Source organism: Mixophyes fleayi, chromosome 4 (assembly GCF_038048845.1).
Source record: "Mixophyes fleayi isolate aMixFle1 chromosome 4, aMixFle1.hap1, whole genome shotgun sequence".
Taxonomy (NCBI): Eukaryota; Metazoa; Chordata; class Amphibia; order Anura; family Limnodynastidae; genus Mixophyes; species Mixophyes fleayi.
This window is the reverse complement of record NC_134405.1, coordinates 327,820,542-327,839,409: the sequence shown is the minus strand read 5'-3', so window position 1 is coordinate 327,839,409 and position 18,868 is coordinate 327,820,542. Positions and strand designations below refer to the sequence as shown.

Sequence of the window (18,868 nt, the reverse complement as noted above, 5' to 3'; positions counted from 1 at the left end):
TCGATCGTATTGCTTGGATCCTATGGGATGGAATTGATCACTAAACAACAGGATCTCAGCAACTTCACTGACCACTAACATAGGCACAGTTCGGGTGGCGTAATCAGACCGAGTGGCCAGGTCTGCTGGCAGTGTGCCCACAGCGGGTGCAGGGTCATAGGTAGAAGGTTACGCTGAGCTTTACCACTGCGATATGTAAGGACACGCCAAATACCAATATATATCTTAGGAAAAAAAGTTGCCCAAACCAAACTTCGCATACTGCAAATTAAGCATACGTGGCATGAACTCTAATATTTCATCAGTAACTAACTCCTGGAAGGGACAACGCTACCACTAGACACAACATACCCTCTAACCGTCACGATGTAGGCGGGACAGCCCCGATTTGAGGACTCTCTCCCGCCATCCGGATCTGGACAGCTTTGACCCCAACGGTGGAGAAGTTGGCAAATATTGTCGCAGTAAATAGGCACCAGAAATGAGAAGCCGAACACTTGAAATGCGCTAGCAAGCCCCCGGGGGAATGGCTACACCCCATTGTGAAGTGGTCACGTCCCTATAGAGATGTGGACACGCCCTCTGCTCCAAGGCCGCTATTGCCTATGACTCCAGGGTGTAGCAGGGACAGACCTTCATTCTGATTGGTGGAGCCGCCAGCTCCATCACTTTGAGTGGATCTGGCAGCTAAGATATAGGCAGAGAATGATTCCCGGGCCACTCTTGATTTTGTTTAAAACATAACCAGGATTCTCTGCCTGGCTCTCGGATCCACCACTGGGGTAAATTATTCAGCGTCTTGCCTGACACAGGGCCCCCCTCCACACTGAGCGCCAGCCATTGGCACAAACTTCTGCTCATCCGCAAACGCTGCCATACTGCTCTGACATACAGTTCTCAGGCGCTTCAACAAGATACTAGGTGTACTTGCCCCCAAAAAATGGCGCCAGTAAATCCAAAGCAATCAACAAGATAAAAATAATTAGCTAGACATTTATACTACAAAACACTGACTTCAGGACATTATCCTACATTTAAAAACAAGGAACAAAAAAATAAATAAATGTTTCACGTATAAGAGAATGTCTTTCAGGAAGAAACACTAGATTAACATGTAAGATTATACGACAATGCATTTGGAATGTCACCTGACAAAAGGCCACAGTATAGGAATGCGGAATTACAGCTGATACCTGATCTGTAGGCATTGCACAAGAAATGCGTGTCAAGAGGTTTAAAGACTGCACAGTAGAGAGTACTTCCTAACAAACCGTCTAATGCTTCTTAAACAGTCACAACATACACACAGGTACAAGATCTTTATCCAGAAACCGGCTTCAGGATGGATTGTCCACCCACACCTACTTTCACTAATGGTTAGGACAAATGCACAGCTAATCTCCAATGTTACAGGGCTACCTCTGAATTTCACTTTCCAATTTCCTACGGTGTGTGCCCATAGCTCACAAACACATAGTCAGACTTACAAAGCATATGCTGCAGAACTGAACTTCATATAACCCTCACAATAGGGAATACTCAATCGCACGTGGCTCATATCTAACATGGAATATATAACACTAGTCAACGAAACAACACAATTAAAAAAAATCTCCAAATATGAGGCTCATGGTACACCGATTACAACAGATGTTATACAAACAAGATCTATAACATGATCACAAGATTATTTTGCCTTGCCCATTTACTTCAACAACCCTGTTTAACTTAAATATGGGAAATCATTCCCACCACTACGTTCTAAAGTTTAACGGCGCACTTAAAATTCAAGAGAACAACATGACCTATTCCTTGTGCGTTAATGGGCACTGCCAGAACAACCTATTGTACAAAATCGCATCAAAGCGTGCATAAATCCCACCCCACAAGCTCGCTGCCTAGGTGTAATCCTTGATTCACGCCTATCCTTTGTTCCCCACATTGACTCTATATCTAAATCATGTTACATACATCTAAAGAACATTTCCAGAATCCGCACATATCTCACACAAGACACTGCTAAAACCTTAATTCATGCACTAATCATCTCCCGCATTGACTATTGCAATTCCCTCCTTACTGGTCTTCCCAAAAACAGACTCAAACCCCTAAAATCTATTTTACATGCTTCGGCAAGACTGATTTTCCTTGCAAATAGCTATTCCTCTGTTGAATCACTCTGTATGTCTCTACACTGGCTGCCTGTCTTCTACCGAATCCAATATAAAATACTTTTACTAACCTACAAGGCCATCAACAAAGCTGCACCAACATACATCTCCTCTCTTGTCTCAAAATATCTCCCAACTCGGCAACTCCGTTCTGCAAAAGATCTGCGTCTCTCATCCACCCTCATTACATCCTCCCATTCCCGGTTACAGGACTTTTTTCGGGCTGCACCCACTCTATGGAACTCTCTCCCTCGCACAATAAGACTCTCCTCTGTTCTACAAACTTTCAAGCGTTCTCTGAAAACCTACCTATTCAGACAAGCTTATAATATTCCTCAACCACCATCTTAACCTCACTACCTTTAGCCTGTTACACAATTTCACACAAGACAACTACCCCCGGAATAACATTGTTGTGTGACAGGATCATTTAGCTTATGAGTCACCCTACCTTTGCAGTCTGGCTGGGCCAAGATGCAAAATGTATACTTAACCTCTTGTGTCAATCTCCCATTGTCCCATAGATTGTAAGCTTGCGAGCAGGGCCTTCTCACCTCTTTGTCTGTTTTACCCAGTTTGTTTATTAGTTTATTACGTTTGTCCCCAATTGTAAAGCGCTACGGAATATGTTGGCGCTATATAAATAAATGATGATGATGATGATGATGATTAGTTTCCACGCGTTTTTTTATCTATTTTCCCAGGGAATGTGTGTAAAGAAAGAGCACTGACAGGTTCGAAAACCAGGAGGACAAAAAAGAAAACAAACACTTGTAGATCACTGAGCGTCTCTTCCTGCAGTCACTGTGAGAGCACCGTTAAAGCACTTTATGAAGACTGGAACGCCAGAGGCAAAGTGGAGACATTTGTAAACGTCATTTAGCATATTTTAAGGTAAAATTTGCCAAATGACCAGAAAACCCCTAAGGCTCAAGCATTCCAGATAATAGATCACCTGCAACAGATTATGTTAACGGAATCGAGTTGCAAACGGACCCCGATACCTTGAAAAGTCAGGGTTTAGGTAACTAGAGTATCTTTATATGAGATGAGTGTATTAATGTCTAACCTTCACAGTAGAAACCCTTCACCAAGACTTCAAGATTTTGTTACAGTCCATCTCCAAAATAAAAGCTTCCCAGCCTGTATTATGGACTCACCGAGTCACTCTGTGTGGTTATTACCAGGATTATAATCACCATTGGACGGCTTGGAGCTGAGGAACAGTGACGGTCACCTAGACATCGAGTAGCTCCGGAGTGAAATTCCGCCCAGTACGAATGAACGGGGCACCGTAAAATCTCTCCTGGGATAATAGATGATTACTGCCGTAGCCATCATGAAGGTCATTAAAAGGTGACCACGGGTGTGTTGGCAGTATTTTCTTTTCCAATAACTTCCTGCCAACTTTGAGAAATATTAACTAAAACCAACTTCTCCCTTTCCACAGCCAATCACGTGACGTGTCCGTAGGAGAATGATTCTTTACCCCTCGGATTCCCAATGCATGTTTTGGCCTTGTTAAATCTACCTGTTCTCTAAGGAAGGCTCTAACTAAGTTTACACAGGTGAATTACAGGATATCAGAGGGGCTGATTCCAAGTGTAAAAATCTCACAAGGTAAATGCAAGATTTTATTTGGTCATTCCAACCTCACTTTTTTGTAACATGGACTTACACCCCTCTGTGACAGGATCAAATATAATGTAGTTTTATTGATTGCTTTGGACACTCCACCGTCAGTGTTTGCGCTTGTGTGATGTACTCTCCTTTTTCTTCTCGTTGAAATTAATGGTTTTAAGTTTGGGCGATTGGACGCCAAGCTGTAAACGTGGAGTAAAAAAGTGACTCGTAGACAGCAGCCTTAAAGGCGATGGTGCTAGGTCTACGGGAAGAAGCATGTGATTGGAAGAGAAAAGACTGGTAGTGTACTACAGCCATCGATATTAGATCATTTATAATCATTTTATTAATGGCCCAGGAAGTAATGTGTCCATATTTGCTGGTGACACAAAAGTTGTGTACAGATATTAATACAGATCTGTAGAGTTATTCGGTGCAGAAACTTTTAAGCGAAATGGTAAACTGGACTGCGGCATTGCAGTTGAAATTGAATGTAGATAAATGTAGGATTATGCATTGAGGCCATGGTAATAACTGTGATACTTACACATGAAAAGGAAAACAGAGACGGAAGAGACCTGGCAATATTAGCTGACAGAAAGCTGCACAGTCCCAGGAAGCAGCTGCAAAGCCTAATAGAATCCAGGGAAGTCACTAGTTAAGACTAGTTAAGACCATATCTTGGGTATGGGCTAAGGCTTTGAGTACCTCACTGTAACAAGGATATAGGAGAACTTGAGTGGGCTCAGATTCAGCCGACCTCATTTATAAAGAGAGGTTACAAAAACTAGGTTTGTTTACATTGGGTGGGGGGGGTGGACGTCTTAGAGGTGACCTATATAATTGTATATATGTGTATTCAGGGTCAATGCAAAGACTTGTATAATAAACTTTTCATACCAAGGACCATAGAAAGGACAAGGTGTCATCAATTACAAATGGAAGAAGGACTGTTCTATCAGCACAAGAAAGGGTTCTTTACAGTAAAGCTGTATTGAGCGGTAAATTCACTAACAGAATTGGACCAGATGTCTTTCCTAGAGGAAAGGGTGTCTGAAGCAGAGGACATTATGGGTACGATCGATCCAGGGATTTTAACAAACTGCCAATTTAGGAGACTGAAAGAATTGTTTTGTGTTTTTACCTCAGTGACGCTAAATTTGCAATGGTCACACTAGGGGTTATGTTTTCCCTTCCTCTCTGTCTCAACACAATTAGAATTTCTGAAAGGTAGAACCTCATCTAGATCGGTGTCTTTTTTTTCACCTTTAAGTTTCAACGCCTGGGGAAAAGCAAACAAACAGTGACAGATTCATTTCAGACTAAAAACACAAGCAGCGGTAGCTGGCGGCACTTCCTAGAGACAAGGTCAGACATATATTAAACGTCAACTTAAATGTTTGGCCACCTGTCACTAAGAAGCGCATGGACGGTACCGATGGCCGCTAGGTACATTTATTGCTTCTGAAAGGGGTCTTGTTAGAGACATTTAGCCCTTTAAAAAGGAGATACTGAATTTTTATAAAAAGCTGAAAGGTATTTTGGATTATTTTCTAGCAAAACAAATACATACATACATAACCGATATTACACTGAAATACTGATTTCTCCCAGTTTGCATTTTACATATACAGTGTTCTCCCCAGGAAATGTTGCTAGCCGGGTGGGGGCAGTTGTAATACTTTGCTATAATAATGAAAAATGTTGGGAGGTTATTGCCCACACCTGCCAGGACTGGTGGTCAGTGGTCTAACACACACTGCTGGCTGTAGTGCTCACATAGAAGAAATAATGGTTTATTCTATTATAATAAGACTCTGTCGGGCTCCAAGAGCCGGGTGCCAAGTAAGAACATCCAGGGGGAGCACCCGGGAAATAGGTGCTCAGGGGCAAATGCAGGATTTGTAGATAGGGGTTTCTATGCCACACCGCCAGTGGGCGTGGCCAGCATGCTTTGGGGCGTGGTTATCATTTTAGACAGTGCTTGGCTGCTCTCCAACTCTTCCTATCCCCATCATATACACAGGCAATGCTGCGTGCACTACTGTTAGGGGCACACAGCTCTCCCTTTTCGAGCAGAGCTGTGTGAAGCGGGACATACCTCCCAACTGTCCCTACAATCAGGACAAAGTCCTGACTGAGTGTGTCAGAACAGTTGACAGACTGTCCTGCTCTCTCCTACCTGTTCTTGCTGCTTTCAGTACTTGTTGGGGAGAGATGGATGTGAACACTGCAGACAAACGATCTGCACACAAGCTGCAAAGTAGCTGGTTTGGGGGGAAGGGGGTCCAGGCACTAAGAAACCCCCCATCGGTTTGCCTATGGTGCTGGGGAGTACACTACATAAATATTTATATCAGTGGTTCACGTGATATGCCATACAAAATCTCATCACCAGAGCCTTACCACAGAGGGACCATATGACCCTGGCACAACGTTTACATGGCACAGACAAACATTACAGTTCTCAAGTACTCTCAGAATTGGGAGAACCTTCCCTATTACTCAACAAGAGACACCAAACGACAGCTTGCAGTATTTTTGAAATGCAACTTAATATAGTATGCAAAGTTCACTAGACAGACTAAAACACATGCAACAAATTAGATACGGATTGTTAAAATAAAAAAGTATCAAAAAATGCAGCAGATGCAATAGCACGTCGATAAATATATGCATATGTTATTTTTATTTTAATCATGGGCTGTATAATTGTAACTTGGCATAATAATGCCATAGTAAGAGACATGAACTATATTTCAACAGCTTAAGTAAACGTACTGACTTTGATACACATATCTTATCGCTAGGTCATAAAGTTGCTCTTCCTTTGAAAGTGCAGTGGACTTTTCTTGCGTTATTCCTGTATTCAAACTTATTTTTACGGCAGAAGAAAACTGAAACATGATCTATGAAAGGGAAGGAGTTAAAGGGGAAGGAATCGTGATACTCTGAAGGAGAAGTAAAAGTAGTGAAATAACTGGAGCATTTATACATAACTAAATATGCTCTATATCACTGCTCTGGCCTGTCCGCCATGTTAGGAGGGAGGTGCTTCTCTAACTAAATAAGAAGACATTGGACCTAATGTACGACACACAGCACCAATACGGTCCACCGACTCTGCAAAAGCCAAGTCCATTAGTAGAGTGGAAATGACCGTGCACAACAAAGAACGCCCCTAAAAATTCACCCACTACACCCCTTCATATAATTTCAAGAACCTCGCTCTGCAAATCTAGGTAAACCTCTGTGCCATCTCTATATTTTCGAACCATCGGCCATTTTGCTCAGTAGGCACTTTGGTGTAATCCTAGGTCCAGTTGTGAAAATCAAGGTGCGCGATACCCCCCAAAGGAGATCTTGATGTGCACCTGGGGTATTTTGCACTTCGTAAATAAGGCAAAGTGACTGACAGCTGGGCAGGCTTGCTCTGCAGAAATGCACAGTGCGGATTGGTGGATTCATATGCAGAGGCGGGGTCAACGATGTCACAGCAATTCAGACAATGTCCCAATCCCCACACTGGTGTGATGTAGTGGCGGAAGTACCATTGGTTCAGCAGGTGGCGTGCATCGTGGCCCATGGAGATAATGGGGCCCGCTGCATGGCAGATGCAGAAGGTTGGGTGCCACAGTTCCCTCCTCCCCCACCCCCTCCCCCCGGGGCCCACAGCTCACTAGTTCCGCCTCTGGTGTGATGACACCTTGTAGGTGGGGCTTGGCAAGGATAAAGTTAATGATAGTAATGATTGGCGGGGCTTATACAAAAGTGGGAGGAGTTTCACCAAGAGGCGGGGCATCCTGGTCGTATCGGGCAGGGTCTTGGGCAGATCGAGGGTGGGGCTTATTTTGTCCAGATTTCGTACAATTCCCCCTTTTCACTTTATTGCATCCCATACGTTTACTAGGGATCTATATCACTGTGGCACTGCATGACCAGTATTCATTATGAGGCACTGATAGCCTTCTCCTCGATCAAAATGGCTGCCTCCACTCTGCAACAGAGCCTGAATTTGTATGACTTGCAATGCTTGCTGGGAAATTTTACTTCAGCGAGACATGATAAACCACAGGTTGCCTATACCTGGTCTACTGTGCAGATATCATACTTACCTACTCACAATTTCCGAATTTCAATATTGTCATCCATCCCCACCCCCCGCTATGCAATGCAGTGAGTCTCAGTATTTCATAGCAGGGGGCAGGGCCACGGTGACTGGATGCGTCACCACGCCCCCTCCTGTGTGTTATATTACAGATGCGTGAAAATATTACTCCAATTATTATTTTGCAGTGTCAGAGAAGATTACATTTGAGAATGTCCTGGTGTATTCCAAAGCTCTCAACATTTTAAAATCGCTAAATTGTGACTTCCATTTGCTTGTTTAAAGGTCAAGCATAGAAAAAAAATGTTTAATCATCGACTACAAATAGGCATTCAGTGAATTATTTTTTTTCTACAGGAAAGGTGTTATTTTGCTATTCATAGCACTTCAGTTATAATACCACCAATAAAAGTCGATACATTATGTATAAATCATATTTCTCTGTATTAAAATTCTTATGTCATGCTAGATTACATAACCTCAAATATTTTAACTCCTGCCTCCCACCAAAATACTGCCCCGTGTTACACGCTTATTGACAGGAAGTCTTGTTTGCAAAGAGAAAAGGCCTCCCCCATGGTCATAGGTGTATAATATGTTAACCATACTTACCTACTTTTGAAGGCAGTTGTCTGGGAGGGGGTCTGTCGAAGGGGCGTGACCACGCTGTCAATCTTATGTCATTTCGGCCAATCGCAACAGGGGGTGGGGCCACAACGCTGCATTTAACCCCGCCCCCACCCATCTATAACAATGGAGACAGCTGGATCCGGGATTTTTGCCTGCTCTCTCAGGAGTCCGGGAGAACTCACAAAAATTTGTGAGTCTCCCGGACATTCCGGGAGAGTAGGCAACTCTGATATTAACAGAATGAACATTATACGGCATCTGTTGTCACAGTACAAATTTAGGAACTGGAAAAAGGTCTTCTAACTAGTACAAAAAATGAGTTTATCTGTAAATAAATACTTTAACGAAGGAAAAAAAAGAGTGAAAGTCTGTATTCGTGAGGGTGGTCTTCTCCCCGGAATCCAGGAGCACCCCCTACCCCCCCCCCCCCCTGATATTCGATTGCCTCAATGTCTTTCCAGGAGAGTAGCTAAAGGAAATGTGAGATGTTTATCTCAATGTAGATGTTTATAATAAACGTTTTCTTATTATTAAAGAAAAAAAAAAAACTAATTTGTTCACTGCAGGTAGAATGTGCCTGAAATATTATAGTCATTATCCCTAATACAGGTTTAAAATCACAGAACAGCTAAGTCTGCAGGGAGGTTATTATAATGGATGTAACCGATTTGTGGCTCAGCTACTGAGCATCCAATGGTATAAATATTCCAATTACAGATTGCTGCTGGTAATGGGACCCTTTCTGCTTGTTTGTGCAGTTAACCAGATAGAAATGCAATAAATTTCTATGCTCACAGAATATTACTGGGCAGAACCAAAGCTTTGTGTTCAGTTATCTGCATTACAGCAACTGAGAACCTTTCTGCTGTTTATGTATAATTTTGGCCTCCGTTTATTCACCCATCTGGAAGTTTACTCTTGTGCGGGCTGCAGAGGTTTCTCAGTACGACCAGTGCATTTTTGTCATAATTCTCTAGCTTTGTATTATTTTGGGAAATGGGAACGGAAAAGCTTAGCAAACAAACCCGCAGCTAACTGAATTCCCCTCAATATGTCTACAGTAGGTGGGTGTGAGATGAAGGGCCAATCAGGAGCCACAATGTCCATGATTGGTCCTCCTGCACACACCACCATCCGTAGGGTTGCAGATTCCTGCTTTTTGGGACTGTGAGACAAACTAGATATCCCCAGAAAAAAATGGTTTCATGGAGAAGCTTCCTGCAGATGTGACACCCCTGGACAAGAGCACACGGATCAGGAATTTCCATCTCTGAGCTCCAGGAGTGCCGTCGGTCTCTGTGGAGTTTCGACCCCCTATGGACTGGTAATTTCCATGAGGGAAGTTCTATTTGGGGAAACTGTGGTTGAGAAGCTTACGGAGCAATGGCCTGACCAAGTGACCGAACATATCGTTAGGTCAGAGACTTCTAAATCAGTCTTGAAGACCAGATCCAGTGAGTGAGCAAACAAGACTACCTGAGCGAGACCCAGAATTGGCCATTGTGCAGAGAAGTTCTCGAGCAAAGTGGCATGGTTCATCATCAATCCAGACATTGAAATCCACCAAGCCAAGTCAACGTTGGCGCTCCAGGACTAAATTCGGCAATAAAGCCTGCAGTTTGTTGCAGAAATACCATCCTATCTCCAGGTGAACACGTTTTGACCACCGAGAGGACCTCAAGGTTGAGAAGCCGGGTACTGTTTTAAAACAGACTGCCACCACCTCATCTGCGTTTTTATTTTCAGCAGTGGACCACCAAATAATTGGTTTGGACCGCAGCTTCTAAAATATAAAATAGGAGAAACGTTTTCACCAGGGGAAGCAAGTATCTGAGATACATTGGGGATCCATGCTAGATCTTATATTTCCAAGTACGTCAGCAGTCCTCTTCCTTATGGACCTGGCTTCACATGGGCGCAGTTCTGATAGGACAGACCAGCAAGGTTGGGACACGGTTCTGTCCATTAGTGTGATATATTTTTCTCTAAACACTAGGCTGCATCACTCCTCTCTCTAGAAACGGATGAGCAGGATGTTAGATTCTGGTCGTCCCTGTCCATAGGCAGACCGAGGGGGGTTCCTAGTGCCTGGAAACCCCCCATACAAGCCTGAGGCTCTGTATAACTGAGGTGGGCTGGACCCTGCCTCCGTTCTGCTTGAAAAGGGAGAACTGCGTGCACCTAACAGTAGTGCACGCAGCATTGCCCATGTATATTAATAGGAGAGAAAGAATTGGAGAGCAGCCAAGCACTGCCCCAATGCATGCTGGTCACGCCCACTGGCGCCGTGGTGTGGAAACCCCCCTCTACAAATCCTGCATTTGCCTCTGCCCTTTAAATCAGAACCTTTACTCAGTGTTTCCCAATCTTTCACAGTGATATAATCTAACGGCAAATATAAATCTTAAGACCTAGTTCAACACTCAAAACGGCTAGAGGGGACCATATACAGGACCACTAAAACTAGTATACACAGGAACACTTAATAATATTCACAAATATGAAACTAATTATATTTGAGAAAATGTGTCAATCACACAGACTCACACTCAGTACATGTAATGTCAATGTCTGGGAATTGTACATATCATCATCGTTTATTTATATAGCGCTACCAATTCTGTAGCGCTGCACAGAGAACTCATTTGCATCAGCCCCTGCCCCCATTGGAGCTAACAGTCTAACACAGAAAACACTAGTGTTAATTTTGTCAGTAGCCGAAAACCTACCAGTATGTTTTTGGAATGTGGGAGGAAACCCCACGCAAACACGGGGAGACCATACAAACTTCACACAGATAAGTCCCTATTGCCTGTGTATATGAATAAAGGAGTAGTTTATGTTTAGTTGACCTTTAAGATTTGAGGACAACAGACATATACACAAAGACCGTCTGTACAACTCGAAAAACAACCCAATACATTAAACAAATACCAACTTTCAACACATTTGCTCGAAAACCATTATGTCAAATTTTAAGTACAAAACCTTTAAAAAATAATTATAAATATAGAGCAGGCCCAAAATTAAACAACGTGTTAAATAGCAATAAAGAAATGTACCTCGACACCATGGCAGGATTGCAATAAAAGTTCTGCGTGGTTCTTGTGGAAGATGACCCTACGTTAATACAGCGACCAGTATCTCCGAACAGTTCTTGCTGTGAAATGTTTTAGCACAATAAACATTTTCTTTAGAGAACTGTACTTCCTATCTTTCAGCCACACACAGCATGTTCTATTAATAGGCAAAACCAAAATGCCAGGATCAGTTTTTTTTTTGTTAATTCATGACTTGCGCCCCAGCAAAGATTATATTACTCCGTTCAATCAGATAATCTGGGGGTCCCAACAGTTCTATAATGAGTGCACTCAATGTTCCAACATCACTTAGAGCAGCATCTTGCTCCTCGGTGATTGGGATCCGAATAGACCGACACAAGGGAGTTTTGTCAGCTCTTCCTGCTAGTTCTATAGTAGAGTTATTAGGAACCTTTAGTAAAATCTCCTGCAAGTGTCCCAAGAACAGTGGCTGGTGCCATATCTATTGCTTTGATCAGCGCCACCTAGTGGGCAGATTGTCAAATGAGATGTTAAATTTTAATGGTCTCAAAAAGGGGAAAAAAAAACAACTTTCTACAACTTGGGTGTAAGTTTAAAGGGAACAGATCAGGGATTCTTAATCAGTGGGTGGAACCCAGGACATGGGTCACATGCTGTTTAGGGGGTGGGACAATATGGTTAGAGATAAGATTATAGTCATAGAACAACCATACTTGCCTGGTATGAACGTTTACACCAAAGAGCAAGAAATTGCAATCATATGTGGCTCAGGCTATGATGAAACAGGATTAACATTATATAGTATATTGGGCAACACCGTGGCTCAGTGGTTAGCACTTCTGCCTCACAGGGCTGGTGTCAAGAGTTTGATTCCCGACCATGGCCTTATCTGTGTGGAGTTTGTATGTTCTCCCCATGTTTGCGTGGGTTTCCTCCAGGTGCTCCGGTTTCCTCCCACACTCCAAAAACATACTAGTAGGTTAATTGGCTGCTATTAATTTGCTCTTAGTCTCTGTGTGTGTGTGTGTGTGTGTGTGTGTGTGTGTGTGTGTGTGTGTGTGTGTGTGTGTGTGTTAGGGGATTTAGACTGTAAGCTCCCATTGGGCAGGTACTGATGTGAGTGAGTTCTCTGTACAGTGCTGCGGAATTAGTGGCGTTATATAAATAACCGATGATGATAGTATACTATAAATATATCGGTCACCTATTCTAACTGCGGGCAGCCATTGTGTTTTCATGTTAAATATTTAATTTGCTTGGAAGAAATATCATCTGCGATTACATGTTTAGAAATACCTTTCATCTCCCACAAAACCCCGTTGTTGTCTGCAATGTGAGGTCTTTTCTATGATTTTTTTTATCATTAATATCCAAGCCCAACAGCTTAAGTCAGTCCGTTATATAGACCTTCAATAAAGGCGACCTGTCCAGATTCATTTGTTACCCCTCAGTGCATTTCAACAAAAGACTATTCTGCACTGACTCTGAGTTACAAATACCATCTTCTGAGTGCCGAACATCTACATCAGTCTTATTACTGCCAAGTGTACCACCCTCCAGCCATGTCTGACCTCTGTGTGCGTTTTTATTTTATACTCCATTCATATATTTAACAATTATTTAAATCCATGTTACTAAAGGTCAACTGAATCCATCAAAATATCTAAAAATCTTTACAGAATGTTCAGTTATATTGTTACAATGTAACAATGAGATAATGTAACAAGAGAAAATCTCTCTCTAACTTGGACGGATGTTTAGATAACATAGGACAGAGGTTCCACGATGTTTAGGGGATAGGAAGAAATTATCCTCTTTTTTTTGGATCATCTTATTCTGTAGAAAACGATATCCTAATATGTTATTAATGTTTTGTACAAATATTTAATTTAGAAACTATACTAATACAAGTTAACCCGTGCATGATACTCATGCATTCTAGTCAAATCAAGCTACTTAAGGTGTTAAAAAGGTTCTTGACATGCATTTGGGCCATAGCCCAGGCCTCCTCAGGGGAAGAGCGTTACTTCCCGACGTAAGCGCCCTTTTTTAACGTGGTTTTGTCCACATGTCACCACCTCATCATTCTTCTCCATTACCTCATCCTTCATTTTCATCGCCACATCTATCCAGATGTCTATCCAGACACCAGGATCTCTCTCAGCGGTCCTGAGTATCACACTCCTCTCACTCTGTCACCCCCGGCAACCACCAACCACTCCCCACTGTCACCCCCGGCAACCACCAACCACTCCCCACTGTCACCCCCGGCAACCACCAACCACTCCCCACTGTCACCCGCGGCAACCACCAACCACTCCCAACTGTCACTTCTCCTTCAAGAAATATATATATATATTTTTTTTAAATCTTTATAAACACTTTTAACAATTAACAAATTAAATTAACAAATTAAAAACATCTTAGTATACCAAATTTCAGCCCTTTCTGAATTTTTTTTCCCACACACACTAAGAATTTAGTAGGTCAGTGTATCAGTGTATAACTCCGCCCAGCAGGTGGCGCTGCAGCTTGGTTTTATTTTTTCCACACACAGACAGACTAACACACGCCACTAGGCATATATATATATATATATATATATATATATATATATATATATATATAACACATTTGTAGATAGCCATGAAGCGAGAAAAAACGGCTGTTCCCAGAGCTGATGTGTAGACTACCACTAAAATGTGGACTGCTCCCAATTACAGACCTATCACAGATAGTAAAATAAAATTTAGTGTGTATATGGCCCTATTATATGACGTTACTACAGTATTATATTCTCTGCAGAGATCTTCTTGAAGAATGCTGTTTTCTGGGGACTGTACATTAGCACAATAGGGTCCTATGTCCGTGAAAAGATGATTAATAATGAAAAACTGCAGATAATAAATATTTCTCAGCTATTATCCCTTCCCTGAGTTAATTTGACTCAATATAAAAATGACTAGCAATTCAATTACTTAAATGGGGTCCCTTTCATCCTCAGGTGACTTGCGTTTGCTAAAGCTTTTCTTACATTGTATTTTTCAATCTGGCTTTTGGTTTTGTACTTCTACCATCAGTCTCAGAATACAACACAGAGCTGATTCTGCATTTAACGTGGAGAACTATTCAGAGCTTTATTATACGCCAGGGCAATGAAAATATACTGGTTAATACATACACATGGATGAAAAGCACAGACGGAAACTAGAACGTTGCAGGAGGGTACGCACAAGCCAATTAGATAAAGTAATCTGAAGGCGGAATCTCTGCAGCTCTGTCTACAAGAGCATTTATGTCTCTGTCTGACGGGGGTTCAGTTCACTGACTGCAGGAAGGTATAGTCGATTATTATATGTTCTAGAATCCACAGGATAGAGCACAGAGGAACAAACTTGGCTCTACACCCATGTGCAGAGAGAACCTTTGGGATTTGCTACAGGAATCAATAACTGTGTGCTATCAGACTTGGCATCCTATACACGTATCTCAGATCTCTGCGTTCAGACTGAGCGGAGCACAGATGCACTTCAGTTCCAGCAAATAATCAAGTATTAAATAAACTGTTCAGGAATCACCACCGTGCAGACTATCTGCTAATTTAGGAGCACATGACCGTTATTGGTATGATTAATGACCATGTGTTAAAAGCACCAGCACCACATAGAATTGTTTTTCTTTAAATAGCAATTTAAAGTTCTTTTAAAGCATCCGAGAGTAATTTTTCTTAGCTATTCCCCTACAAATCATTATCCCCATTGCAAACGCTCTGGTTAGCAAACAAAAATGACTGCCAGACACAGACACCATCAGTCTGCTACACAGGCTCACAGCTCTCAGCATGTCATGTGATGGTAAGGGGGAGGAGGAAGTCACAATGGAGACAGAGCTCAGGAGGGAGTTTCATAGCATCTCTGATCACTATGTGCCACGTGACTGTGGTTGCCATGGTAGTCCAGAATTATAAATCATTCATGGCAGCATGAAGAAACAAAAAAATAAAATAGAAAGGCAAAAATGGTAAATACCAACATTCTTCTTATAGCCACAGTGGTTTACTCCAAGAAAAACACAACTGTTTTTACATGGGACTGCTGGTTTAATTGCAAACTATGCAAATGCATCTAAAATTCAATATTTATTATTAATACACAAGGCCGTTGAGAACCTTGGGTCCCAGTGCAGCTGCTTCTTGCCCCCTACCCTCCCCCCCCCCCCATTCTGGGGTGTGGAAACGTGGACCCCCAGGCTGCACGAACTGACCAATAGAAAGCTATTTATCTGAGCAGTCACCTCTCCCTACCCACAATACAACTCAGCTGTGGTGGCGGATAAGCAGTGAGGTGTCTTCCTATTTGCCCCCATCATTATTCGGCACCCTCCAGTCCCCAAACGAGGCCCTCAGTCCATGACCTCTCCTCCCTCCTGTAAGTAACATATTTATGATCAGTAAGTTCTTATGCGACCAGTTCAGTGTTCAGTCGGAAAACTAGTTCCAGAACGTGTGTGCGAGATCGGGTTAATTGAGGAAATCATAAATTGGTTCAGCACAAAAGATGGCTGCCTCCACTCTGAAAGTCCTTTTACTTTATTTGGCACAAAGAAACTTACAGCATACATTTTAAAGAACTGATCATTAAAAGGCAAAATGTCACTGGTTTTTTTATACCAAATTCAGCATGACCTCTCCCATCAAGTATTCAACAGACTTTCCAAGGACAAAGATTATACAAAATACCAAAGCAGATGCCTGAACACTGGGCTGTAACTGACATTCTGAAACAATTAACCATCAGCGAGAAAACTGCTGAAATAAAGCAGTTTAATGCACTGAGTCAGAATTCAGGGTGGTTCCAATAGAAGTCCCATGATATCTGACCAGAGTGCTTTGTAATTCCTAAGTCTAATCTCACATGAGCTCTCTGTCCAACAAACACTAGACGGTTATAAGTGGATTGGTTGCTATGGGTTACAGCACATTATTTCCGTTTCCACCATTATTAAGGTAGCCCATTTAAACTAATTTTCAGGTGTTGTAAAGGAAATTATATATCCTATTTACAACTGGGGCCTTTCACTTTTAATGCTCACTAAACACATGGTCAATGTTTATTGTGTACACAGAATGTGCATTATCACCACAGTTGAATGAATTCCTCATTGAGGACGGCCATGTTTGCAAAAAGAGTCCAAAATATACAAAGTCTTCCATTGATAGCAGCAGCGCCCCCACTGGCGAGGAGTGTGAATTACAGTCACTTCCTCCAACAAGCCGCCAATTTCAAATGTCCCAAACAACAGAGCAAGGAAATCATTGTCCAGCTGCTGGGGATCTGGAAGTCCTGCTAGCCAGAGAGCAGGAGGATCCCTAACTACCTCAACCCAACAGTAGGGGGGGCTAAACATTTGTGCACAATTAAAATAACACAACAAATTTCACTTTATACGTGCGGATATTAAAGTTCACCTGTCACGTACACTGTGTGAAAACATCAACCAATATTTCAGAAAAATGCAGCGTCAGTGAGGCACTTCGCGACTGTGAGGTCACATGAATATTACATACTTGCCAACTTTTCCTCGTTGGCATCAGGGAGATCCCGGGGGAGGTTGGCGTACGGGGCTTGACGAATCGCATAATTTTGGCCCTGCAGCCTAAACAATTGACGCAGGGGTGGGGCTAAGATGACGCGATACTTGCATCTCTAAGCCCCGCCCACCACTTATCTATAGCTGGGGCGAAAACCGGGAGGTTGTCCTGCTCTCCCGAAAGCCCAGGAGGTCTGCCAGAAATGCGGGAGTCTCCCGGACATTCCGGGAGAGTAGGCAACTATGCGTTAAAGAAAAGCAGCTAATGAATCTCTAGAGACTGAAGTGTCTTTTACATTTCTGTCTCCATTACTGGAGTCATGTTGTCTTACCTGTCAGTCTTTGATTAAATCTTGGTCTCCATGAAAATGGCCACCTCCATAGGCATCAATGCATGGACATAGGACACAATTTCTGAACAGTGTCATCATGCCACAGATGGCGAAGCCAACCACGTCTTGTACTGGCTCAGTATCAGGGAGAATGCCAGAAACCACATCTTGTACTGGCTCAGTATCAGGGAGAATGCTAGACTCTTCAGGGAGTGAGGGAGATCACCCCTAATTCAGAGAGAGTTGGCAAGTATGGAATATTGGAGGAGCCCACAAAACTGCCACTAGCACTTCCCGTAGGATCTATTGTGAGGAGTTGATTCCGAAAGGAACAAGGCACGACAATGGCAGAATGTTGGTTCAATCAGTTACTTTTAAACAGAGTGACTCTGAGATGAGAGTACCGCTGTTTGGCTCATCAAGAGATGTAATACATACTTACCTACTTTCTTCGGCTCTCTTCCGGGAGCCAGCCAGTGGATATGGGCGTGAGGGGGCGGGGCGGCCAAAATTGCGTCATTTCGGTGTGACGGCATGATGCAAATGCGTCATTTGACAGCGGGGGGCGGGGCCAAATGCCGCGATTCACCATGAATCGCGGCGTTTGGGATCTAATTCTGCCCACTTCACTAGGAAGTGGGGCACTTCCTAGCGAAGTGGGCAGAATTCGGAAGATTGCCACACTCGCCCGGGAGACTCTCGCAAAATGCGGGAGTCTCCCGGACATTCCGGGAGAGTTGGCAAGTATGATGTAATATCATGCATCTACTATTGATAAGTATTGTCCCTTTAAAGAAAAGTTCATGCTTCTATTAGATAGATTGGAGATATTACAGCAACTGCTTGGAGATTAATGAACAGTTTATACTTTTTTTTTTTTTTTTGCATATGTGTTTTAAAGAGGTCATGTGACCAGGTCCTCTAATGCAGAAAGACTCTCTGACCAAAATGCTCTGTCCTTGATGAACAGGATTCCAGGGGAACACCCCCATTTTTTTTGTTGCTTAACTTAGAATGCACAATGCAATAAAAATAAATAATCAAGAAATACAATATGCAAAATCAAGGCCAGCAGGCCTGTCCCCCAAAAAGTGCCATACTGGGACAACCTTTGCAGTATCACATCCTTAAAAATATCACATGACACGATTATGCAACAGAATCACACAACTTACAGCTTCTCATTACAGACAGTATCTTGAAAGTAGACATAATACAACTTACAATACAATATTCGGAGATGCATAAAAAAAAAATCATAGCAAAAATCATGGAAAGTCATTCACCCCCCTACACACACCCAACCACGACAGTGTAGATGATGTGGGTACCCAAATGCACCAGGATGGAGCC

General features: G+C 42.6%; 1 protein-coding gene across 4 annotated transcripts in view; it reads right to left on the bottom strand.

Moving 5' to 3' along the window:
• FGD4 (FYVE, RhoGEF and PH domain containing 4) overlaps positions 1-18,868 on the bottom strand; it is a 114,052-nt gene that overhangs the window by 54,343 nt on the left and 40,841 nt on the right. The window contains exon 1 of one of the 4 annotated variants that reach the window (XM_075210324.1): positions 11,595-11,686. The exons of the other annotated variants lie outside the window; for them this stretch is intronic. The gene's annotated coding sequence lies outside the window, so the exon portion shown is untranslated. Of the gene's footprint in view, positions 1-11,594; positions 11,687-18,868 lie in introns of those variants that run through there. 4 annotated transcript variants of the gene reach the window in all.